The sequence below is a fragment of the Varroa jacobsoni genome, unplaced genomic scaffold (assembly GCF_002532875.2).
Source record: "Varroa jacobsoni isolate VJ856 unplaced genomic scaffold, vjacob_1.0 scaffold_919, whole genome shotgun sequence".
Classification (NCBI taxonomy): domain Eukaryota; kingdom Metazoa; phylum Arthropoda; class Arachnida; order Mesostigmata; family Varroidae; genus Varroa; species Varroa jacobsoni.
Genome location: NW_019213821.1, coordinates 213,205 through 224,586, shown reverse-complemented (window position 1 = coordinate 224,586; position 11,382 = coordinate 213,205). Strand labels below are relative to the sequence as shown.

Sequence of the window (11,382 nt, the reverse complement as noted above, 5' to 3'; positions counted from 1 at the left end):
GATACTGTTAACTTGTATGCGTAGTTCATACGTGTGTGGATAAATTATGGTAATGATAGTTATTGGGCGCCACAAAACGCTCATAAAAGCGACTTGGTCAAAATAATGTAATCAGTAGCGGTATTTTATTTCAAAACTACACCGATAATCGTGTAAACAATTAGATACATACGCTGTATAGTCACTTACTTTATTACTTTGCTTGCGCCGGACAAGGTTAGAATCGGAGGCCCCCTTGTTCCAAGTCCCCGGCGGTGCCATCTACTCTATCGTCCGGTAACCGTAATGTAGTAAATGTACTAAAATATTTTAAAAACAATATCTTGTTTTTTGCTAGTTAAAAGACCGTTGAAATAAACATTGATGCTTAAGGAAGGCCTTCGTGTTTTATAATTGTGTAATTAATAATAATCGAAATTGTGTTTCATGTAAAAGGCACATCTTGCCCTGAAATATTTTCCGTTTTCGAAAACACGGCTGGAAATATTTATTTTTATTTAAATACTAACACATATCTGTTCAGCAAAAACGTTATTGTGATTCGATAGGGACTTATTAAAATACAGATTATATTAGAAGTTAACAAAGGACAGGGCGAATGTCCACCCGCAGAACGTCCCATACCCGTGCATACACGTTCTGACGGTGTAGCATACTTCTTTACTTGGCAGGAGGTCACCAGAGGTATTTCAAAAAGAGAGTTAGTTGCAGAGAAAGCAGTCACTAAGCCCAATGCACAAGTTTCCTTCGAATGTATATCACAAATGGCTGAATGTGTAGTAACTGTTTGATGTCAACTAGTACCTCCTGTGCCCCTGGTTGTTTTAGAATCTATATATGTGCTGATATAGCCACCAGATAGCTGCTATCCTCAGTCAGTCAGCTATTCAAACGGACAACCATCAATGCCTAGCGCCGCTAATTTCAGCAATAGTAGCTGCATAAATGGGTGACACAAAGTATCGACGGTACAAAGTAGTCTTTCCCGATAAAGAACGGGGTGAAGAAAAGGTAAATGGAAAGAAGCAGTTCCGAGATGGAATGTCAAATAACTGGACGCAGATATATGTACGCGCAAGTGTGCTTCATTTAGACGTTGCCTGACTGATGGCCAAGAAGCTATGAAGTTACGGCCGATACCGGACTGCCACATAGATGAGCAATTTTTAAGCCAAACAGCTAAGGACCGAGTGTGCTACGCGCTAGGTAGAACAATATTCTGACTGGGTAGCGTTCTGCAACTGCAAGTAGGAGTAAGTTTACTTCTAAGACAATTTCATTGATCTATCTTCTAGAAAGTAGCAAAATATTTGTCAGACATTCATTTAGGCTCCTATTTTACAAAAATGATAGGACCCGAGGTCAAGCATTTTACTATTGAATCAGCTGCTTCGGTGCTTGGTCACGTTAGGTGAGCGTTAATTTTAAGGATGTGATTAGCTTCTCAGTATTTCAAGGATGAAAAAATAGACGACACGAAGACGCTCTTACAAAGCCACAACAGGTGCAGTTATAAAACTAACTGGGCACTTTTACCCTGAACTCAGTTTCTGGAAAATTTACAATGTGTATGTTTAATCATTCACAAAAAAAGGACTGTTTTCTGTTTTTATACCCGGTTAAATGCCACCTTGCCTGGAGCACTACATTAAGTAAGGCTGGGGGCCATGCGAAATCACCTTGGTTGGCCGGTCATGGGGAAAATTTGATACAAGAGAAAGCTGCAGCTACCATTTAACCTTTATTATCGAAAGGCTTTTACCTAAGTTACCAGCTCTCACCACGGAGCTAGGTAAATACACTATATTATAGAACTCGTTCTTTTTGTAGCCGTTGGTCTATAAGAATAAATTGTTGGTGTAAAAAGACAAAATTCTCGTCTGAACTTTAACCACAGGTCGTTACAGACCCATTCGGTGAAAGCTTCCAGCAACCTTGAGAATGGCGGCGTGCTATTACAACGTTTTCTGGTAGCATTTTTTCCAGCAGTTAGCTACATTGCCTTCGTTTTAATAAAGGCAGAGATAAGGTGCGAGGGAGCCAGGGAAATCGGTTACATATAAATGCTTAATGTGCTATTTGTTTATACGTTCCTAGCTCAATTGCATTTTATTAAGTTAAATTATTTGGTTGCTAGATATAGTTGAACATATGCCATCTAAGTCTAGACTATTTCTTCCTGTCTTAACCGTCCTCTTCGAAAAGAAACGCTGCTTAGCTAATTTAAGATGCTTTTTCTAGATCAGTTTTATCATCTAGCATTTACACATCTAAAAGCGTAATCTTCTTCTCCACAATTTGTTTCTTAGGCGTCCTTAAGCATAACTAGAACAAAGAGCTAGTGAAAATGTCTAAAAATGTACCCAACTCTCCTGAACTCTAAATACGTTTGGTACAATTGTACACATTTATAAACCGCATTAGAAATAGCCCGGTCTAGGGGCTGACTTCGTTGACACACACAGATTTGTGAGTCTATTGTATTTATCAATAGGCTTAGCTAAAATAGTTCATTGTCGACAGACGCGTTGACTGTACGAAATTAACAAAACACCAGAGAAAGCCACGTTCATTCTGCATCACAAAGAGGGTAAGTAATCTATCAATATCCTGAGCGTAAACGATTTCTGTATCTTAAGCAGCAAGAACGAAAAAGTATCGACGTACCTTTTTTCTGTGTTGTAAAAACATGCCTTGAATATATGTGCGCGGAAAGCTGATCTCTTCTTTCCTTATATTCTAAACCTGTTCTAGTTGGTTTTTCCATCGATTCCCCATTACCAGACAGTCCTCTTTCAGAAGCCATTGCGATACGTTGTGAGTCGATTTCAGAAAAATGAAGCACACCTAACAAACTTTTTAATAGCTTGGACCGGGTTTCCGGGCTGCATCCTGCACGGAGGATTCTGTTATGCATACGTTTTGACGTTTTTACGCGGCCCTTCGTACCCAAATACATGTTTCAATCTTCCTTGCTGAGAGGCTCCCTGTGCTTTACCTTAGGGGGATTATCTCAGCTCAAAGTGATAGCGACAGCATCCACCCAGCAAAGATCAGAAACAGCTTTAAAAACATCATTCTCAAATTTTTCCCTGTCAACACCAGCAATTCATTTGCCTCCAAACCACTGATGTGTGGCTGAGAGTTTTCCGAAAGATGAACAATCATCAGTCACATTGCTAGAATCTCTGGTATCTGAATGAATTCATTTTGAAAGTATTGCTTAAAGTCGGGCGTATAGAAGGCGTCGCTTAAGCCAACGAATTGTAGAAGAATATCTGGCTTTATTATATTTTCTGCACAGGTAAGATTGATGGAAATGCTTCAGGCTAACTCTATCCAATTCACCGAATTATACGCTATCGTTCGATGCTGTGACGTTCATTTAGAGAGGACTGATCTGATATTGTATTACAGTTTACCTCTACGTTTGTTTACGTAACCCTAACAACTCAGATTTTAACTATTATTTGTCGCTGCTGGGTCACTTCGATGTTTTGTCAATTTCACCTTTTTTGGTTGAAAAACACCCACTTGAAGTATTATGTAGTCCAATTCCGTTGCCTCTAAGAGCGATCACGAAAATTGGTGATCATCAACCGTAACTCAATGACACTATACGAGGCAATACTTACCAACTACTACTAGTTTTGGTTGAGACTAATAAACATTTATCTATAGAGCGCGCATTTTACTGACTCATTTCACACTTAAATAATTGTGCTATTTAATTACATCTCTCCACAAAGTTTAACCAGGATCCGATTCAACAACCAGCGCTAACGTTATATAGGGACGTTCTGACTGCTCGTAAGTATATTGCCTGCAAAAAAAATCGCCTGAGACTGCAATTCTAGCTTTTACAGCAGCTGTTCACATACCTCGTGCCTTATCGCTTCTAACGGCTATCTAGCGTATCATTGTCACAAAATTTTGTCACTATACAATAAGGCTCTAGTTGTAATATCTGAAAAAACAGTGTAAAAAACTGTTACATGTAAACAAATTTGATGCGCATGTGACTGTAAACCGCAGTGACCTCCTGATTCTTTCTGTAGACATTGATGTCTTGTTATGCACCGTGTTTGGTAACAGTGGCTAACATAGTACATAATTGACCGGACTCATCCGCAAACAAACTAAGCACTAGTACCGCTCCGATCCTGAACTAGTAATTAAACAAACTGCTCTAGCCAGAGCCCTCTTATAAGGCTGCATGGCCTAAATGAAAATTTGGGGTGAACGCTTTTTAAACCCAGGTTGTCATGTAATTTGGTCTGTGGACCGAGAACCATCGTATAATAGTAGCCAAAGCTATGTCTCAACGAAATATTACTCCATGACAGCTTTATCGGCTGAGCCTGATTTATAGACTCCGGACCAAGGGAGAAACCTAGATGCTATCTTCGGCGACGCTTCTCTTTTCCAGCGCATACCCCCGAACTTTTCCGTCAAGATATCCCATGGTATTGAAGAGCTCCGGATTAAAGTCCATGAGATTTCACACAAAACCGATTAGCTAGCACGACCAACACAAGTAGGTTCCTCCCAAACGAATTCGTTCTGGCCCGCACAAGGCGCCGTGAAAATGTTAGATCACCTGCGATTCGAGATACGCTATGTCTCTGGCACTATTAGACCGTGATAATTAACCCAGTAATGAATAACTGTACAGTTCAACAAAGCTGCAGTTGGAACATAGTCCGTCTAACCATTGATTAAGTGTCCTCTACCAAGACTTCCGGTACAGCCTAGGCTTTAACCTCGACGAAATATAACTGCTTTGAAATTGATGTACCAAAAATACACGGCACCACTCAATAGTCGACACAAGCAAACTGAGCTCAATTTCGGCTGCTCCGCAACAGGGAGTACCATCCGAATATAGTAAAAAAAATTAATAATAAAATAATATTCTATTCTTAGGACAGGTTCAAAACTAGCTTTTCACGATAAACTATTTTACAAAATTATTACAGGCGTAATCACCTAGGAACAACTTAGTTGCGCAATCATTTATACAGTAGGCTTACGATCTCTAAATCTCGACCGTTCTCCTATTACCTGAGCGGTGTACCTGACCGTTAGGAGGTCATGACGCTTCGCTGGTTTTCTGCACAGCCGGCTTCCTTGTACTTGGAAGTGGTCCACATCACTGCGCCTTCTTGCGACCATTGCTATGCAACTCGACTAAGCACATCGAAGCCCAGAATATAGACTGGCTTTGGTAAAGCGTTCGTTGAAGTATTTGAGGATCTCTTCGGATTAATTTAGAATAAATAACTGTTTCATACCTTTAACCGTAAGATTCTCCTTCAAACTTTACTCCGATTTATCCAGTTTAATTGCTCGAGCGAAGAGCAAATCAACATTTTTGCATGGCTAAATGATCTAGAACATTTTCTAGAAACACTTGACGTCGTCGTAATTCTTTCTCTGTACGGCGTGAACAGTCTTTTAAATCCTAGAAAAATCTGCTCGAAGCCTATCGAAACAAGACTCAATGCTACGCGGATATGGAACCCCTCTATTTCGGATCTGCTCTTAGAGCACTGTGCTGCTCCCTTTTAGAAGTTCGATTAACCTATTTAGTTTCTAGCTAAGCTTTCGTATATATTCAAAATTTTCGCAGGCCACATCTACAAAGTAAACAAGACGCCAACAATCACAAGAGGAATAGGTAATAGCGCACTATCTATACCTTGAACACACCTGAAGGAAAGGCTTTCAGGGGCGAATCCCATCAGTGTCGTCCTCAGCATATTCACTTGAACATCTGTCTTGGTTCTCAACAAAAAGTTTTCATTTATAGACCGTTGTACGGTTCTTTTTATCTTCTTTTTGTCTTCGTCTAGGTATATGGATGAGTTTTTTTCTTTCGTATTTCTTTAACAGTCGCTTTTGCTGTGTTTTACGTTGCTCGCAAAGTGGCACTGGTGCCTGTGAAGTCGAACATCCTAAGCAGGAATTTCTATGTGTCAGGCCTAATTTCCGGGGTATGTCCGTTACGAAAGATCTTTTCACGCGACTTTTCCGAGTTTTTTGTACGACACCTCTTGTTAAAGTTTGCGCTTCATTCAGACGCTACTCCTCTTCATAAGATTAACGAAAAAAAACCGGCAAGTCCTAGTACAGAGACTGCGAACTTTTTCGCCACGTTCAACTTATATTCCCCAAAGTTATATACGCGCAATCTTTGATATCTTTGCTGTCAGAAGTACCCAAAATACTGACAAGTTCAAGATTTTTTTGGAATTCATCATCACAATTCGCTAAATTTAAGTAGAAAGTGTTCTCCGACATCCTTGACTGAGGAGATCACCCTCGTCGTGGCTTCTGCCAATTGTTCGAGTTACAACTCAATTAAAAAATCCTGCCCCATGACGTGTTCGGAAGACGCTGTCCAACTCACGCATATCTTCACGATTCTTGGCCACATAAAGATCCAATTGGTTTATGATTAAAAACTCGCCCAGCGACGGTTGGTTTAATTAAAAACAACAATCATTATAACTTGATTGTCAGTGCTACCTGTCACTGCTCATTTGGATAGTTAGCCAATAGTACTAATAATGCTCTTACTGGATGATCCGCAGTTTTCTGAATAGGGTTCGTCCATTTTTAGGAATAAAGGTATGAAATCGAAAGCCTTTAGTTAACGCGACGTATTCACAGAGATAAGGGTTGCCAAAAGCCCAACAAATGTAACCGACGCGTCAAATAGACATTACTAATACGTACATCGAAATCTTCATTTATAGTTCGGAACTATTCATGTACTCAGCGTAATATTAGTATAATTAGATTACTACGATACTAAAGGGTACAGCGTTGAGTTATCATGTGGCACGCAAGTACACTATTACCTAAGCCCGTACGTGCAATGGCCTCACAGGAGTCCATAATGCCCTGGATTTGCAATTTAATGATAGGCATTGTTATCATTGTTACCTATGGCGCACTTTTGGGCTAGCTATCAGCTAGCTGCGTTCATATAACATAGTATAAGCGTCACTTAAATTGGTAAATAGAAGCGACAGGCCGCACACTTAGGGCGGAAGCGCGGTCGTTGTGCAGCCTAAAATCTCCATATTTGCTCTATTTCGTTTGTTACTGCATTGCCTGCGAATTTTACGACGGATACACTCAGGTATCAATTATTTCGCATGTGGGGTAAATAGAATCGCTTGTTCAGCCCATGTTATCATTATGTATGAATGGGAAATAAATAAATCAACACTCTAATATTAAAATACAGCCTACTCCATTCTATTTAAACTACAGATTGAGAACAAATGGGTGGCGGCATTTGTAAAAAATAGCTTTCTTGATCGATTTTATTTTCAAACGATGACTTCTACGTTCCCCTTCAATTGAAATTCTGCTCCCAGCTGCTCATGTGTACCTCGTCTTTACCGCGATAACTCATAGTGGCCTGATCCCCACAACAGCCAATTGTTGCTGCTGATCAGGCGAAAGATTCTTATTATTGCCTACAATTATTTTTCGCAGTCCAGAACGCTGGCGGCTCGCTGAAGCTCACTACTGGACTGTTACTGACTGACATTTTGGAAGAAATGAAGCAAAATCTGTCTAGTTTGTGCGAGATTGCTATTTATGTCAATTTACGCGTGCCCTTATGATTTTACTACCTCAACAACTAAATGCCTCATTTGTTTGTATAATAGAAAGGGAAAAAAATAACTGGAAGTTCTCGCAGGGGTATTCAGTCCATAAGACTTTTCAAAAATGTTTCATATTCTCAGTGTTCAACCGAATATCAATAGATTGGAGTTTTTTCTATAAAATTTATCGGAGGAACTCGAACAACGATATTGAGACAGCGTTGAGCATCTTCCCAGTTTTATTGGATTGTTCTTGATATCCGTCGCGCTTATCTCAATTGACTACATTAGCTTTACAAAACGCCAAAAGGAATCGGACTCATTACCCATTACTCAACGAAAGAGCCACAGCAAGGTTTCCATACCAAAAAGTTTACAGATTTTCCATCGTAGTGACTACTAGCGGATGCACCTCTGCGCATAATAACTTTCGGGACTCACTGAAATTTGCCCTTAGTGTCAACTGATTTTCAAACAAAGGAACCGGCCTGCGGCATATTAAAGCGACCCCGTGCGATTCTGACGTGTCTAGTAATTAGATCATAATTTATAAATAATCATAAATTATAGTAACTTTAAATTAAGACTTATAATTGCGCACTGGCTCCGCGGTACACGCGGACGTAGCTTTAATAAAAACACTGACCGACGAAGCTTCAATAAAAATACTGATTAAAAACTATTTTCTACCGCTGTTAAATTTTCGGAAAAAAAAGAGTGTTGCTTACACCTTACATCGCCAACTCTTTAAATATACAGTCATTCGTTATCTTCAAATACAAGAACACAGAAATGGAAGGTGGGTGATACCATTGATTGATGAACAGTATTTTGAACTCTTACCAGCGCTCGGCAACATCCAAAATGGCGTAAACACGTGTATGAAAATCATAACACCAAGATGTCGTGATGCCTACTGGATTTATTAATGGTTTTAATCGATAATTTTCAAAAAGCGGTGCTGCTGAGATACTACTGTATTCGAAAGGTAGCATTTCGACTCGTTACGTATAATAAGTAGCTGGGTATGACACCGGGACCGGACGGCATATATTGCTTAAATAACAATAAGAGGTTCGCTTTATTACCGACAAATTTTTACTTATTTTTACCCATCTGAATCTTCAAATTTTGTTTCGCTTGTAGCATATGCTGCTTTTCCAGCTGACTCAGTCTCTGAGTTCCATACTGGACATCTGTGACTGCACCTTCCACCTCTTCAATTCCGAAGTGATTCGTGGCATTGAAGATCCCCGTGTAGCTAGGTTCGTTAATATCAGTAAACGAATCATCTTCACTAGGGATAACTTCAGACGTCGGGGCCTCTACCAACACACCTGTGTCTTCAGCTTCAGAGGTGTCGAGTATACCCGTGCTGCTATCTTCAACAGCCTCAACAGAATCCTCGGTAGTGGGTGAACGTAAACGGGGATCAACCGTTTTACCTACCGGAGCTTGTTGGAACACATGTTGCAGTTTATCGTCGTCGTCGTCAGTACCAGAAATCTTACCTCCTAGTATGCGCTCATAGTAACTTTCAGGACTCAAAAGAAATCTCGACCTTGGTCTCCGCCGGATGAGACGACGGTTAGATCCCTGACCGAAAAGGCATCTGTCTCTGTCAAGGTTATCTCCAACAGCTAGCCGTGGTTCTCGAACACTTGCATTGGACCTGCGACGTTTCGGCGCTGCTCCGTCCAACTCGGACATGTCGAACGATCGTAAGCTCACTTACTCACACGATTGACTTAAGTACACTGGCTCCGCGTGTATCGGCGTAAGTTTTATCAGTATTCAAATAAACGATAACAATTTGATTTTCAGTGACTGTTTGTTTAGATATCCTGTCACCTTTTCAAAAAAACACTGGGACCTGTTTATATGTGATTCTCTATGTAAAAAAATTTCGTTATCTTCAGGAACCAAGGCCCAATATCAACTGACGGCAGATCACACAGCGCGTCAGTACTTTTATAGCGCGAGCAGTGTTATAGCACTATTAATAAAAATGTTCTACATAATCATTATACTTTCGGATCCATATTACTAACGATTTTACATCGGTTAGTCAGCCATTGGCTGCCCCTTGTCGATATGCCTCACTTTCAGCATACTTATTGCCTCTGACAATAAATCCGGGTGTACTACTGAATCATATACTAGCTATTCCAATAGATTCCAACCCCGCATGTGACACCCAATGGACCCATTCCTGTTTTTCTTAAAACTCCATTCGTGACTCGTCAGACGCGGCAACCCTCCCTTTGAATTGGTATAAATCTGTTGGTTAACAATATTCATTTGCACACTTATCATTCCTTTTTTTTCTTTAATATTTGTATCGTTCCTTTTCTATTTTCTCTCTCATCTATATCCTTATTTTAGTTTTACTTTTGCATAAATCTTTCATGCGAATTATAACTTGGATGAAGCTCGCCGACCCGTGGCAGTAGTGTGGTTTTCGCGGTTGAGGTATTTTGAAGGCGTCTACATCCAGCCAAATGGAGCTGCTTTAAGCGCGTCTACATGAAGTAATATACATGTCAATTCCATTGAATTTAATTTCTATCTCTTCTCTCCAAAGTTTCGTAGGACTGCAAGAACAGCCATTCTCCAAAGGAGATGCCGCCATCTTTTCTAAGAGAGCGGGTTGTATTGTCGCGTTATCTTTGCCTTCCTTGTGCCTTCACTCACAGTTTTTAAAATGGAATAGTACTGTTATGAGAACTTATAATGGTAGCTGTTCATCAAAGGGAGTGGCGTTTACCGTCCGGAAACTTGCAGGCCCGATGCTACGAGCTGCATATGATGTCTAACAATAAAAGAGACAATCGTTTACATACAACAAACACTCTGCTAGATCCCCATAGCGCAGCTTCTAGGGAGCGCTGTCTACTGACAAACAGGTCCTAGAAGTAGAATTGTTGTTAATTTCATTTGATTGCATTTGTTGCTATTTAAGACACCGCGCATACAGTTGGAGGTACAATGGAATGATTAGGCGCTTTTATGGAGCTATGTGCGATGAAGCTATGTTATTTTTCAAAAAGACGATATGCCTAGGGATTGGACCTTAGGTGGTTGTTTGGTGCCGATAGTACATTACATCAGTAGTTGTAATTCTGTGCCTGATTGAGCCAGTTGCCTTTTTCGAATCCGTTCGAAGGCCTGTTCTTCATGCAAGCTTTCAGGCTACTCAGATAAACATTTGAGGCTCAAAAGCGACAGGTAGATAAAATCACAAATCACACTATGAATGTGGCTAAGGATGTCTCCCGCGTCAGTAGTACCTTAGTGGTTCTCGATGTAAATCTAGTCTAAATACTTGCAACTAAATGACCATGTAGTTACGCCCGAATTCACATATTGTGCCGATAGATAAACCGCTTCATAAAAAAAAAGGAAACATTATTTTATTTGAACGCATACAATGTCAATTCGTCATAATTGTTTCTTCGCGGTACAGCATTTACCGAGACCAAATCGTCCCCTTAGCGTTACTGAGCTTTAACGTAGTGTTGACGTTCGAGCCCTACTCGAAATGCTAAACGTGGGGACTTGAACAAAAATGGCCAGAATAATTCGAAAAGTGATTCTCCAGCAATTAGAGGTGTCTTCTACCGATAATGCAAATCTTTCATTGTTTGGCATACAGTATGCCGACTACACAAATAAAACCATCATAATTATATCATGCTAATAGTTCAGCTATCATAACTACCGTGATCAGCAATTAGCCAGAAACTCTTCCTGGCAA

At 40.2% G+C, this 11,382-nt stretch overlaps 1 protein-coding gene and 1 long non-coding RNA gene across 3 annotated transcripts in view; one reads left to right on the top strand and one right to left on the bottom strand.

Moving 5' to 3' along the window:
• Rab30 (RAS oncogene family member Rab30) overlaps positions 1–11,382 on the bottom strand; it is a 38,269-nt gene that overhangs the window by 15,465 nt on the left and 11,422 nt on the right. The window lies entirely within an intron of this gene.
• LOC147752880 (uncharacterized) lies at positions 2,485–5,300 on the top strand. The gene is made up of 2 exons (XR_015312869.1): positions 2,485–2,590; positions 4,980–5,300. It is a non-coding gene; the product is annotated as an uncharacterized LOC147752880 (long non-coding RNA).